Source organism: Caloenas nicobarica, chromosome 1 (assembly GCF_036013445.1).
Source record: "Caloenas nicobarica isolate bCalNic1 chromosome 1, bCalNic1.hap1, whole genome shotgun sequence".
Classification (NCBI taxonomy): Eukaryota; Metazoa; Chordata; class Aves; order Columbiformes; family Columbidae; genus Caloenas; species Caloenas nicobarica.
This window is the reverse complement of record NC_088245.1, coordinates 200,360,782-200,376,707: the sequence shown is the minus strand read 5'-3', so window position 1 is coordinate 200,376,707 and position 15,926 is coordinate 200,360,782.

The window sequence follows — 15,926 nt, the reverse complement described above, 5'->3', positions numbered from 1 at the left end:
TATTTTTTCTGAAAACAGGTGTTGTTTGTTCCTCAGTCCTGAAAAGAAAGGACTTCTTTTCTCCTTTGATGAATATTGGAGAACTTATTCACATGTTATCGTGGGGTAAAATTAAGAAAATCTTAACTGATACTTAAGATTGATAATTTAACGTAAAGTGAGTGAGAATCTGGTCTGAATTCACTTTGGTGTTAAGAAGAATTTCACAGGTGGTGAAAAAATTCCTCTAACTTTTATCGTTGCAATAATGGTTCAAACATGATTCAATTTTAATGAAATTCCTAGTTGGGCAGATGATGAAGTAAATTGCTACCCATTTGAGAAATTCCATGTAATACAAATTAGTCACTGAATATGTGTTAAAAGCAATCGTACAAGGCTGTTAATTTTTTACAGAGGATTTTTCGTTATTTCTCAAACACAATATGCTTGGCAACTCCTTGTTTTTCTTTCTTCCACCAAGAAAGTTTCTCTTTCCTTCAGAAAATATACTGGTCAAGTACGCTTAAAATTCCCCAGATTATATTTTAGCTCTTCCAAACTTCTATACCACCTATTACTTCATATACTTGGAAAATAGTTTCCTGCCCAAAGCTGACAAATAAAGAGAGGGAGCTTATTTGCAACAAACTTTTAAGCCACATTAAATTCAGAGGGTGTTGAGTGCCAAGAGCACTGAAAACATTTGAGGCTAGTTTTTCTCCTGAATTTGGGAAGTTTTGACTTCTGGTTTTACACTTTTTTTTTCTTTTTTTTTTTTCTTTTTTTTTTCTTAAAACACGGTATATTGAAGAGTACCTGAGTTTCAGCTGTGTGCCCAGAAATGGAGACACCTAGCTGTTGAACTTACGGTGGTGCCACGGATGACACATGCGTCCATCTATGCTGTTTACCTATGAACTTATTTCATACACAGAGCAATGCAGTGAATGTTAACACAGGCATACAGATGGCTAATTTTGATGAAAGAATATGAAGCTCAGATGCTTCTCTCGCATGGGCGTTCTTAATCAAGGTTTGTCAGGTGGTGGGAGAGGACAGCCAAGGAAGACACATTTTGCGTGTACTGCTTTCCAGCATTCTATGGGACACGGTCTAGAGACAGAGCACGGGGTGAGAAAAGTCTTTTCTCATTTAATGTGGCATCTTTTATTTTCCGAGTAAGAGCCACCTTCCTTCCTTCCTTCCTTCCTTCCTTCCTTCCTTCCTTCCTTCCTTCCTTCCTTCCTTCCTTTCTTTCTTTTTTCCTCTTTATTCATTAACTCTTGAAGTTTTTGTCTTTCACACTACTTTTCTTATCTCCAGGTCTCTAATTTTGTGAGGAGATTAAATATGGTTTCATTTGGACTATTTGTTTGCACTTCAGACCCTCCAGAGAAGGTCTCTGGAGAATTATGTGATACGTTTCCTTAGTGGTACATCATCTTACTACCAAAAGTTCATAACAGAGATGAATAATCACACATACACATAAAAAGAATGAAAAACAGTTCTAACTAAAAAAAAAAATAATTAAAGCAGCTGTCTTTGAGAAAAACTGCCTTGTAACTTCCAGACTGAAATAATCACATTCATCAGAGCACAGGGAGGCCAACGCTCAAAGCAGTACTTGTGATTTCATCTGTAAGACCCAATGGGAAAAACTTAAAGACAATCTGTATGCCCTAAGGCAATCTCAGAATAAGAAGAGCTGGACAAATACAGTAGCTACTTATATACCTGGACTTGTCCTGTCTGCCTTAAACCTTTCTTAAAAAAACATTAATAAGATTGTTGGATGCACTATTGACCTTGGAGAGGAGATAATTTACGGGTAAAGGGATTCGAGGGAGGAGATTCCTCCACCGCACTAGCAGAGCCTGAAGGAGAAAAAACAGAATGAGAGTCTTTGTACATGCAGACAAGCTGCTTTAGAGGACTGGAAAAAAAATAATTGCAGCCATACCCTTGTTAGTACTGAAACCCCAGCATGTGAAGGATGGGGTTCACCTGAACTAGTTTTGTCTGTGTAAAGTCAGGGATCCAGTTTGTTAGTAGTGTAGCTCCCATTACTCTCCAGGTTGTGCAACTGGCATCTGGGGAACATAAATCATCCAAATTGCCTGAAATAACTCCTGTAGGATGGGCTGAACCAACTCTGAGAGAGTTTCCTCTGTTTCTCCATTGACCATAAAATCTGTTATAACAGTGAGATAAATCCTTCCACAAGATAAATTCCACATTTTGGTGCAGCTGTACAAATAATTCTGTGTTTTTCCTTTTTTAAAAAAGATAGTGCCAAAACCCAGTGTCTGTCCTGTTAACTATGGAATCATTAGAACAGAGAATGGCAAATATAGATAAAAATGTCTTCTGCTCACAAACAGTTTATAGGAGACCCGAGCTGGTCAATTGAAGATAACCATGTTTGTTATTGGTATGAGAAGGATAATGGAAAGGCAAAAATATCATATTTGCTGTTAAACAAAGAATAATGTGGGAAGTGCAACAGTATTTCCATCATCCTATAGCATCTTGTCCTCATGGCAATAAAAGAAACATATTTAGTTAATTTCTCTGGAGAGTTTTCTAGAAAAAAAAATCTTCAGTGCAATCACTGCTACCATATTCCACTTGTGGAATTAAGCAGAATGTGCCAATATATCTCAATGCCTTCCAAAAGGCATTTCAGTAAAGGAGCATTTAACCTAAGTTGCATTGCTGGAAAATTATTTTTACTTGGTAATCCATATCAGTTTTCTTGAAGCTAATTCTTTCTTAAGAGCATTAAAATGATGTATGACTCAGGTGCTTACAATTTATTTAGCAGAGTGATTCAATTATTAGTATCTGCTTGAGGCTCTTTTCTTGAGCAAAAACTACTGGAAGGTATTTGCATATCTCCGCAACAGTCATGTACGCACTTCCACACCTGGCAGAACTGTTCTGATGGGGACCAAACAAATGCCCAGAAAGACACAGGTCTATGGGAACGAGGAAACACAACTAGAGCAGGAGAATATTCTGAAAATCACCTGTGTTCTAATGAAGGCCTAGGCACTCATCCTTCCCAAGCAGTAGCTAAGGCCAATAGTTGTTCTGAGAATTTCCTTGAGACAATACATCCAATGACAGAGTTGAATGTATTGCCTCAAGTCTGAGGCATGTCTACATCTTTAAATAATGACATTGGTACCAATGTAGGTGAGGCAGCACAAACCTTTCTACAGAAATCTACATGGCATCATGCAGAAAAACTCTGTGAACCTACAAGGAGAAGGTGATGACAGCCTGCGGGTGACACCTGCCCAGGTAAATAAAGATCATGTACTGGTCCTGGAAAGCACGGTGGGTCTCACGTCGTCCTGTGGCCAAGCTGTCTTGCCGTCCTTGCTCCAAAACAGGCACCTTCCATTGATGCTGTCAGCTGGGGCGCCAGGCTGCCCGCAGAGGCATTGCCTGGGGGTGTGAGGTGGCACCGGGAATGGGCTGAAAACTGAGTAGCACGGTCAGTCACCCGCCACTGCCAGAGCCCTGTCCCTATCAGCTTGGCAGCAAAGGTGAAGTCTCTACTGACTGTCACAGATAACATTTCCCGTGCAGGCCATAGCAGCTGCCCGGGCTGGGGCCCAAATGAAATCGGAAAGAGGCTCCTTCCCTCCTTTCTCCAGTGCTGTGCCAGAGGCCAAGCCACCTGGTCCCCACCCCAGACTGAGATCCTGTCGGCTGAGTGGCTGCTGCTCATACGTGGGCTCATTGTGCTTGGAAGAGATGCCACCACCTCCTCCTCCTTCTCAGGCCCTGCCAGAACACAGGAGATAGACCCACCAGCCAAGTTGCAGTTTGCTGGTGTCTCACCTCAGAATATTTAATGGTGGATTTGGGCACCTTTTTATTTACCTCTGGAGAAGAAATACCAATCCTAAAGCCAATTGATGTAATAAACACAGGTAAAAGCTGCCATTTACCTACCTGCAATTCTGAAGTTATGACTTACACAACATCATCTGGTCTGTTTTGTTGCTTTGTAATAGCAAAAGCTATGCAAGGAAAGACAGAAAACTGAAAGAAGTGGAATCCAATAATCCCTCTCCAGAGATTTGTCTTTCCTCCTTCCTTTCCCTGTTATCAACAACAGCAATGGTTTGGCTTCTTTCTGTCTTTTCCCACACTTCTCCATTATTTGTCCAAGGGCATTATTGACCACAGAGGCTTCCTGAATCTTTCTGCATCATCGGTTTTTTATGTCTTCAAGGGTAGTTTGAAAACATATGTATAATGGAGATTCACTTATTCAAAACAGTTGCTTACAAGCAAATGTATTACTTTTCATTCTTTTTGTTATTTTATGTTGTTTATTCTATACTTTCTCACCAATCACTATTCATATTTTTTCTTTTGTAGAATATTCCCAAATTTTAACTCTGTATTTTTTTAACTCAACTCATCTTTAATTTTTGAGCGTAAACAGAGACACCAAATATTTAAATGCTAAAGGCTTCAAAATATTTTAGATAGTATCTCAGAAAAAGAATCCACGGGCCATGTTAGTGACTACACGAAAGAGCAACAAGTGTGATTGGAACATAATTACCAATGTGTGCACATTGTGGGCAGAGGTGAGAAGGAAGAAAGGGAAGATCAATTAACCTTAAGCATTCTGATGTAACAAAAATAGCCAAGCAAGCCTCTTGAAAGGAAAAACAATTTATCTGGATAAAAATTGTGTGCAGTTGAGTATCTGACTGAGATCACTGGGTAGATTTTGAACATATCATTTGGAACACTTTCAGAGAAATAAAAGCTTTGAAAGTCATCTTCAGGAGTGAAATTAATTTCCTTTAATGTTGAATCCCCCCTTTTGAAAGACAGGTATACCAACAATGTGACTCAGCTCACCCTAAAGTACACACTTGAACAGACCTTTACAAGAAGAGTCTATTTCCTTGCTTTAACTACAATGTGAGACTGAAAGTGAATAATATGGGTTTAAACATTTGTGTTTCACTAGAAGGGTCTCACCCTGTCTTCCTAACAAATAATATTAACAGCTGCAGGGTGCAGACAAACCTCAGTGCTACAGTCAACACAGTGTTTACCAGTAATTATTGCTCCCATTATGTAGTATTTCTATTTTGGCTTGGGTTTTGCTAAGTAGTGAGGATATTAAAGAAGAGCTGACTACAAAATACATAATTGCCCTGACTGACTAGTAATAGCATCTTGACTTTTATTGAGCAAAATCAAGGAATCAATCAGAAGTCAACAGGAGTAAAATGTTTAGCTACTTGAATGAGAGGAGATCTGAATTTTTGGTGGGCCAAAGACAAAAAGAGGCTTGCAGTTAAGTGGAAGAATGCTGGCATTCAAAGAAGGCTCTGATTTAGAGGTTAGGAAATGTAGGGATAAAGTGAAAGCTGCCAAACCAAATTAGACCTTGAAACAAAAACTAAGTAGCAAGAAAAATGTCAATCAGGTAGAGAGATTAAAAAAAAAGAGGGCAAGAAAAAACAAAGATGATAAGTGTAAAGTGGGATAGAAATTTAAGATATTCTATGATAGGTATGACTTGAAAGCAAAATTTGTCATTTCACTTTTCGGTAAGAAGACTGGAACTGAATGGAAGACCAAACACCAGATCAGTAAGAGGATGTGGGCATGGAGTGGAAAGCAACATTTTTAAGATGAAGCATAATTCAGAGCAAAATATCTGAACTGAAAACTCTGAAAAATGTCAGAAAGCTAATGTTGAAAGAAGTTTGTTGAAAAGAATTGACATAGAACTACTAGAATTTAGTAAGTATAACATCTGTATTGGATATCATGGAACAGTGATCCAGACACAATAAAGCCTGTTAATCCAACCATGGTAGTATGTAAAGCATTAAATTAATTTAAAGATAAGGATAACTAAATACGGAAGCTAACAGAATATAAGTATGGCATGAACTTAACAAAAGAATGTGATAAATGAACTTCGTATCTTCCTTTGACTAATGAAATGTTTCAACAGATCATGTAAATGTGTTAGATCACATTTTCTTGGGCTTCAGTAAAGCATTTGAAGCAATACCAAAGGAAAATTACTTAAAACAGAGAACATGATGATTAGAACTTCAGGGAGAACAAGTAGCTAATTGTAAAGAAGATCACTACAGAGTATGCAAGGAGAAGAGCTGAAGAGCTTCAGGGACTGGCTGGTTCATGGGATCTTTCATCTTTAGTAATTTAAGTAAAGACTTGGGCATAAAAACCTGACTTGAAGGCACTGTCAATACACAAGAGGGTGATGCAGGATGACCCTGAGAACTTGTATAAAAGAAACAGAGTGAAACTACAAGAATCACAGTTGACTCTCAGGAGACTGATGTGATTCCTCAGTCATAATCCTTCTAATACCCCTCAGACACCTTGCTAAAGGTTTTAATTACCTGTCAGTATTGAGATTTCCCAATGCAGCAGATGCAGCACAACACCAAATACATATTGGAGCTCTAGAAATCTTCCATATGTTACACGAGGTGCAAGACACCTGGACTGTATGTCCATCTGCCTTTTTGTTCTTGTGAGAATGGAGCTTGTGCGGCATAAGCCAGCTCCACTTAAACAACGCACTTAGTGTCCAGAAAGCTGAATGCTTCCTATTAAAGATAAGAAAAAAGCAACTAACAAACTTATGAAAGATACAGTAGTTTACCATACCACCCCTTCCTAGTTGATATTTTGAGTCTATTTTTCCTTGGTTCATTTCCTGTTCCCTTAGGCAGATGAAAGAGAGAATTCAGTATCCTGACAGGCATCCTCTTGGACAGTGCTTGCTAGAAGCAATTTTTAAAATATTATACAGCCCTTGATGTGGGTCTCATTAACATGACATCCCTTATCTCCTAGGCAAGCATGTTAAAAAATTAACCATGAGTTTTATTAAGCACCACTTAGAAAACATGAGGGATATACATGAAAAAATTAATATCTTCATCAAGTAAAAATTCCTAGCCTAAAGGTCCCAAAAGTAATAATCTAAAATGTATGTCACTTTGGGGGCTATTTCAAACAGTTGTCTTTGGTTTCACTTCGGTTTCTTCTCTCCAGTCAGTCAAGATTCTCAGTCATTTATGCATATGCCTCTAAAAAAAATTTAAAACAATCGAACCTACCTTTTTATCCCTTCTCATTATTTCAGCTTGGGGTTTTGTTGTTGCTGTTGGTTTTGGTGGTTGGTTTGTTTGTTTGTTTGTTTGTTTGTTTTTGGCTTTGTTTTCATTGGTTGGTTATGTTTTTTGGTTGGTTGGTTGGTTTTTAAAGCCAAAATTGATTGTAGGATCAAAGCCTCAAGTAAAACACAAAATTCAAAAAGACCCCGTAGCATATCTTTAATGCAACCACATGCATCAGCATTGTACATTTTTTACTATTCCTTGTTACGGAAAAAGCTGATATGACTATTAGAATGGTAGATAATATGTTGTTTTTAATAGAAATTACTTATTAAATAGTGACTTTCACTTGAAACATTGATATATCTATCATTTGCTTTCTGGTGGGAACAAGCCATAGACTAGGAGTAAGAGAAGACTTCATTACAAGTGCCAATCCATATTCATTAAGGCTTCTGACGTTATTACTCCTCATCCGCAAAGTAAATTAGCCTCTCCATAAAAGTTAGTGACTTTATAATATTTGGTAATGCTGCAACAAAGAGACTTTAAATGTGAATTTGTTTGCATGCAGTCTGGACTGCCTATCTGGGTAACGAATCTTAACAGAGCACAACATATGTATGTGATCATATATGTGATCTAGATGTATTTAAAGAGCTGCGTGGGAAACTGTCGATGCTGCCAGACTGACCTGCCTTTTACAGGTAGCCTTTTACATGCTTGTGAGAGAAGACACTAAGGCAGAATATTAGGCAGCCAGTGGGTCTAAATTAGGCTGGACTGCCCCATGCAGCTGCGTGAAGGACTTGGTTTATAACTCCTAATCAAACTTTATTTGGGAAGTTTATTATGAGAAATTTGAAGTGATACAAATCTCTGATGGTGTTTTGGTAGGAGGACAAATTTGGCCAGGGCTTATGGCAGACCACAGGTGGAAGAGGATGGGGAGTGGGGCAGAGCTGGGTGGGAGTTCCAGCAGAATGGGACACACAATGCAGAGTGGGGAGAGAGCTGGATGGTGACACCAGGACGGGCTGCTGAGAAGGGACCTGAACAATGACGACTCACAGCATTCTGGGCTGAAATCCTACATGAGGGCTCTGCAAGCGCTTTGTCAGGCACAAACATGAAGGTGTGAGGAGCCACCAGGTTGCAAGTGGACTAGGAGCTTACAGTCAGTGATCTCAGTAAGGAAATAAAAACCAAATACATATGTCTTTAATCTATGCTTTCCTCTAATAATGATTTTTCAGCTGATTCATATTTACAATTTCAGAACAGGCAGGCAAAAAGCACTATTTTTTTTTAATGCTACAAGATTGTCTTCCAGAAAGAATCTGAGTTATCAGTCTCAACCAACTTCATAAACAGACATCTTCTTATGTTGTTCTACACAGGCAAGACAGCAAGAGGAATTCCTGACTAAATCCAGCTACAGAAAACAGCTCCACAAGCATCTCTAAAATGAAAATAATTTCCTATTTTTTGTATATTATGTCTTGCAGTTGGGTGCAACATTATTTCATCAGTACCACGTACCTATTCTGAACAAGCTTCCTGAAGAAATACTTTGAGAGTTATGATTTACAAAGTGCATATATACTATTATAATCAATACTTTCAAAGTAGTAGATTTCAAATTGTTTTACTCTGTCAAAATTCTCAGCGCTGTGTAGCCCAGTAAATCAAGTTTTTGCCATTAGAAAAAGCCTATAGTATTTGTACCGACCTGCCAGGATTTCTCTGGACTTGTTTCAGCCTGAACAGATTCTAGCTTGTTTCAGCTGTGATAGCAATTGTCTAGACAACTGTTATTGCCTAAATTGATTTTAGTTTAGCTTTGTCTGTAGCAACAATGAGTAGTTATTCTGCATGGACAGAATTGTGGTGCGGGGAAGTGTAGACACGTCTCAGAATGTATCACAAAAAAGGGGTAGATGTTCAGAAAGTTATTTTTTAGTGTAACAATTTCAGTGGCACAATTCTCTTCTTAATGCCACACTAAATAGGTCATTATGGCTTCAGCATTTTACCTCTGCTGTGGCTTGATCCTCAATCTGCGGGAAAGAAGATATATGGAAAAGTGAGCCAAGATGAAGCAATCTGTTGATCAATGGAGATGACTAGGTAAATTATGCAACTGCAGGGATGCCCTGGTATGAGGCAGAAAGAGAACAGGACTGAAAAATAACAAAAGTTCCTCAAGTAATGTAAGTCAGGTTTAGCTTAGGAAATGGAACAGGTCTTCATTTTCCATAACACACAAGTACCTGAGCATTTTGTTCTTATTTAGAGCATTAATTGACCTTCAGTAACAACCAAAACTTTCTACTTTCTGTATGACTTGGCCATAAAATGATTATTTTTTTCTTTTTGTTTTTCTTTTGTTTCTATGCTAAAATTGAAAATTGTTTCTTTTATATAACTCATGATGCCAGTATGACCAGTGGTAGGACACAAGGAAATGGAATGAGGTTGCGTCAGGAAAAGTTCATATCTGACATTAGGAAAAGGTGCTTCATTCACTGATTGACCACTGGAACAGGCTCCCCAGGGAATCAGTCATGATACCACGCCTGGCAGAGTTCAAGGAGAACCTGGGTGACACTCTTAATCATATGATTTAGTTTTAGGTAATCCTGCAAGGAACAGGGAGTTGGACTCAATGATCCTTATGGGTCCCTTCCAACTCAAGATATTCTATGATTCTAAAATGATAGAAGCTGTCTTCACCAGTTCCTGCTAATTGAGAAGTTCTGACAGGTTAACAGCATATGGGCAGAGTTCATACTGCATTGGTGTTGTCTTTTCTCTTGGCAACTGTATAAACCAGCTAACACCCACAATAGATTATAGATCACTGGTTATACCTTTTCACTAGAAATGTAATTGTGTATCCATTTCTAATCTAGACATCATTGTAGCTTTGGTCAACCTGGCATTTCACAGATTTAGTATAAGCCATCACAGAACCACGATCTGTGAATCGAATGTATTTTCATTTTTCCACATTACCCATTGAACAGAAATATCAGTTAGTTCAGCAGTTCTAGTTAGACTGTTCTCATAATGAAAATACACAGAACTGAAACTGGTATGTCTGGTGTGGGTGGAAGGTGAACCTCCCTTCCTAACAACCCAGCTAGCCTCTATGACTGGAAACTAATTGCAAAGCCACAGGACTTTTTCCCCAGATCAATGAAAAATTACTATAAACCAACTCATTCTTTAACGAAAATAAGTTCTGTCTTTCCAAAAGAGGAATTTACGTTTCTCTCACAGTCAATGAGTTCTACTTGCAAGATACATCACCTCTTCCTTAAGCTCAAATCAAAATTAGGTATATGATGTCTCAGTTATTTGACTTTAAGTGAACCCTGGTTCAATGAATGCAAAGAAAAGAAACTACATTGACTCAGAACTGATTACATGGACAGAAGGATTCACTCTTAATAAAGAAGTAATTAATCCAGTGTGCTGCCTCTGCCATTTCTGTCTCATAGCAGAGTACGAAAAAGGTAGTTCTACTGTTTTTCCGGTAGTTCTGTGGCACAAAATAATTTGCTTATTTCTGTGATATATCTTACTTGTTTTCTTCATTTTTCTGTAACATTGTAGAAGCATTTCATTTGGTCTGCTGAAATAAATCTTTATGTAAGTGCATGTTGTTTTCTGGCTTTATGATTTCTCTTATAGCCCTGAAGGTTCTCCTGTACCTTCCTTCACTGAATAACTCTGTTCTACAATCACTTGTTCTAAGAAACGAGTCCCTTGTGGTCCATCATCTGCCAGCATGTGTTGCAACCTGTTCACTGCCAGGTGGTTTGGAGACAAGACTGTAACTGGGAAGTGTTTGATAAAGTCCCAGGACATTTGTATTACATCTCCTTACCTGCAGGGTGTTTTCCACTGGATGACATTCAAATTCTATACCCTTTGAAACTGAACAACATGAAAGATTTTAAGGCATTCGGGGGTGACAAATGAGATGCTTAATGAGATGCTTAATGTGTGTTATTTATGTGACAACAATTCCTAGGGGATCCAATCAAGACAGGGGTCCTAAATGCAGACACTGCTACACAAATCACAATAAGCACATTAGCAGGCTAGGGACTAAAGTTGCTCTTTCAACACTAATCCGAACTAATCCGAGCAAGTCCTAGCAAGCATTATTTCCTGTTACACGACACACCATGGCCTCATGCGTTTGTTCTTTCGCTGGGTGCAGAAAGGCCCTCCAGGTCTTTGCTGTTTATTCCATGGCATCTGAAGCAAGAATGCCTGACACAGAAAATGAGAAAATATTTGTGGGACCTGGGAGCTGAAAGAAAATCAAATCTGTACAAGCTGCTTGATGGAAATATCTAATGATTCAAAGTGAGGAAGCAGACGAGTGAGCTGGATCATTCTAGACAAATACATTACACCCACACATTAAATCTGGGATGTTCCCAAGAAAAAGAACCTGACAGATGCTAATTATGACCTCCAGTATCAGAAATAACTCAAAATAGAACCAAGCAGTGAGGAACAAAGAGTTACTTTCTCAGACCTCTGCAGAAAAATTGTATGAATTTGAAAGCATCCGGTGCCTCTAAGAATGGGGCCACAGTCCTCTGTTGCCAGGTGGTCTCCCTAAACCTGGGCTCCAGTATCACTGTCTTCTTGCTGGCTTAATATGGTTATTTTTATGAGAACAGATTTAGTGGAAGGGCCCAAGAAAATGCCTTTGAGAAGCTCAGTAATTTGGTGATTACAGCTGTCTCTCAGAAGCAGATGGCAGATATTTGGGTCACTTAGGAAAAGAAGGATTTTGAACCTTGATATTCTGCATAAGTGATTTAACAAAAATCAGGTAAGACAAATGGCTCTGTCCCTCATGACCCTCCAAGGGCTTTTTGTGAGGTCTGACTTGCTCAGACCACAACTACCATGTAAAGTGACTGAGACAACTAGGTTGAAGAATGTCTAGTTCAGCTGCAGTGCTTCATAATGTGCTCCAAGCTGGTTGTATGTCTGGTCTCTTAAGCAGTTCTGGCCATGCTCAGCATCAGAAATATCAGGTGCCTTATGGACTTACATAATTAGCTGTGAGTTTTGCAAATGTGTAACTAGACCACTGAAAGAGTAACTTAGCTGCATAAGTGACACTTAAATGTAATCCCAGATAACGGGAAGGAATGAAGACAAAAAACAACCCAAAGCTGCTTCTCAATTACAGGGGGTTACAAGGTGTTTCTTAGCCTTATTTGTGTTGAGAAGCAACAGAAATTTCTTGCAGAAAGACATGCCATTTCAAACTTAACATTGAGTCCCAGTAAAGCTCTCCTTTTGTTGAGAAAGGGAATGCAGGATCTGGTAAACCAGCTCATGGAAAATGTTTACTGTTTACGTAAAAATAACTCGTCCTTCTTCCTCTGAAACTTCAAACAGGAAGAGTTCAGCCTGACTTTGAAAACAGTCCTGAGAGAATAAACAGGCCAGCTTGGAAACCTTTTCTCTATCTGGTGCATACGAGCCTGCTCTTTTCTTAGCAAAAGATCCAGTATAGACCATACTCTAAAAAAAAAAAAAAAAAAGGAAGCTCAGTTACCAAGCACCATTAATATGAAAGTTTGAAGATACAATATTGAATCATGCCATTTAATGTGACCTATAAGAAAGCCAGGGCACTTAAGCATCTTCCCTACATCTAAGCAATGGGATTTGGAAGCAAATCCCAGCTCACAGGTCCCTGGTTATGTTTCAGTTCCATCTGGGAATCAAATCAAACACAAACTATTGCCCTCACAGAAAGGAAATGGAGCAGCAAAGGACCCACTCCAGCCTTTCCCCATTGTGGCCAACTGTACGAGCAGGCTGACTTACAGCATTGACCTGCTCCACCGTCTAGGGGCAGTCTGAGATAGTCATCTGTCCTTCTCACCCTGCCCATCTCTCACATAGAACTGTAGAATCATTTTGGTTGGAAAAGACTTTTAAGATGATCAAGTCCAACCGTTAACCTAACGCTGCCAAGTTCTCCCGTTCTCTGATCCCTGCCAGGCCCTCTTCATGGTGGTCCTTCTCTCTGTCTTTGTTATTCTGCCTACTGGCTTCTCCATCCAACAGAATGTCATCCAAACATGGGAGTAACAAATAAACCGTGGATGGGCTCTAACTCCTGTGGTCCACATCTGCTCACAGGCTACTCTGATTATACCTGCCAGCTCACTGTGTTACATCCACCTGCAGTGTAAACTCTTTGGGGTTGGAGTTGACTCATCCCAAACTGGAGTTATGATGACTGCTTTTACTTAGGTCACAGGAAACAGCATGTCTGTGCCAAAACAGAAAGCGTTTTACCTTGAGTTGCTTCGCTCCAAAAGCCTGCATCTTTTTCTGCCCCAATATTTCAGAAGAAGCGAGAGTCCCTTCTGGTCATTCTCAGTGTGAGTAATTAATGATACACTAATTGTCATATCATATAGGCTTGCAGCTTCTAGCTTGACCACGTAGACATACAGTATGTTGTTGTTTAGTCATCAAACACAGAGGAAGTGAGGCTAATTATGTCATTGTTACATTTAAAAAAATAGATATTTTACATGTCTACTATTTTCAGTAACAAACTGCGTTGCCGGAAATACTGGGAATTGTTTTGATTATATCATCTCACCAAAACTTAGCCTACCCATTCTGAGCCTAAACACATCTGTGCCACCTACACATCTGTCACTGTTGTAAGGTGTGTGTGTGGAGAGTGGATTAACAGCTCCATAACCTTGTAACCTGATTTACAATGATGGGTGATTCAATCTCCCCGTGTATTTCCGCATAGGATCACATCTGTGGGTCTTGCATATTTATGAAATTCGGCTTGACATTTCTTGCTCCTAGGAGCCTTGCTTTCATGCATCCTCCGTTTTAAGGATAATATCACTGGTGGAGTTTACTGGTAATGACAACCTTCCTCCTTTTCCTGTTGCCACAATTTGTTCCTCTCTTGCCCCTCAAAGTTTGCATTCCATACATTCATTAAACTCCTAACCTGTCATAAAGTATCTTGTTTTTCCAAATCCTTTACTTCTGAGAAGTGTATTTTCAGGCTGTTTTTTAAATTCATTCTCTCAAATGTGGCATTATAAAATTGACACAGTAATCTGAGTGGTAAATTGCCCTGTAGTAAGATACATCAGAAGAAGTAAAACAAGCCATAGTTTCACATAGTCCTCCACCTTTGTCTAATGCTAATACTTATTACTTTAGTCCAGAGTGGTTCCATTATAACAAGATGGCTGAGCCTTTTTGTGATTTAGTATTGGCAGTTAGTGTTGACACATATGGAACTTGTAAATCTCTGACCTTCAATAAACACAGAGAAAATGGCCAATTGCAGATAACTAATCACTGACGTAATACCGATGATGTCCTTGGCTCTTGCTTATTTGTCTGTAATTCTGGAGAAATCTTAAATTTGCTCATCTTCCCTTATTAGATGTCATTTCTGACAACAGAGTTAAGAGTAAACCTCTTAAAATACAGCTGTCTATAAACAATCAAGTTATAAAGTACAGAGAAAGAGATGATAATTCTAGAAACATAATGACCTGATTCAGTCTGACCTGAATATTGTGTCTAGTTCTGGTCACGCAGTCTTATGAAGCAAATAGCAAGAATAAAAGACTGCCAAAACTGTCAGGAGAATTAAAACTATTGCTAACATCAAAGGGTAAAGAAATTTAACTTCAGTTTTAAAATTAAAACAAAAATGAGATTGGCTAAAGATATGTAAACAAGCAACTCACAGAAAGTAGGTGCTCTTCTTTACTCTGTTTCTTGATGTAAGAACAGTGACACTTTCAGTGAACTAGGAATATAGTTTAAAATAGATAATACAGAAGCAGTTTTTCAGAAAGAGCACAAAACTTCTGCAGAGTATATTATTTAAAATTTGAGATTCAAGTGAGAATATGGATATTAAGAACGGCTGTATCTATGCAAGAGAGAACTAAAGAAAAACAACACAAATTTCAGCAGATCTTGAAATATTCCGTGACAGGATTTTGTTTACTTCTTAATTCCATTAAGGATAGAGAGGAGTAAAACAGTCTGAGACGGCCTCTGATTTGGACAGCTGGGCAATTCTGATGCTCTGAAGCTGTAATTATTAGATCCAAGGAGAAACTTCACACTTTAAACACATGTCAATGTGATGCAAGTCACCCTTTGGAGTGCCATGAAAAATCCAATGCAGAGAGCTGTGAATGGAGCAAGAGGAACCATAAAAATTAAAATTTCTGGTTTTTATTTAAGGCTGTATGCACAGTACCAGTTTGTTTGAGCCTGAACTTTCAACAAGTATTTTCGCTCCGGAGCTGACGCTTGTGCAGCCTCACACAGGGCCAGTGAGTCCACATCCGATATTTACTTTGTGCATCAAGTGACTCAGTTTCAGAGCGTGTAACTCACCCTCTAAGTCTCATGAACATAACACAGAAAATTCCCGAATGCAAAGTGACGAGCTGTGTATTTCCTCCTTGGCACCCAGCAGAAAGCTGCCAAAGGGCTTCTGCTGTCATTTGGTGGAAACACTTGAACGGTATCAGATCCGGGTGCTCTCCCTAAACAATGCACGTATGCTGTTTTAGTATCTCTCTCAAGTCATTATTAAACTTGAGACTGCTTGTATGGGAGGAATAAGTTTCCCAAGTAGAGTCCGAAAAGCAGCTGTTATCTGGGCAATTTCTTCCTGAACCAAAGCCAAGTGAAGTCAAAGTTTGGTTCAGACCCTAGCAGGGCTTC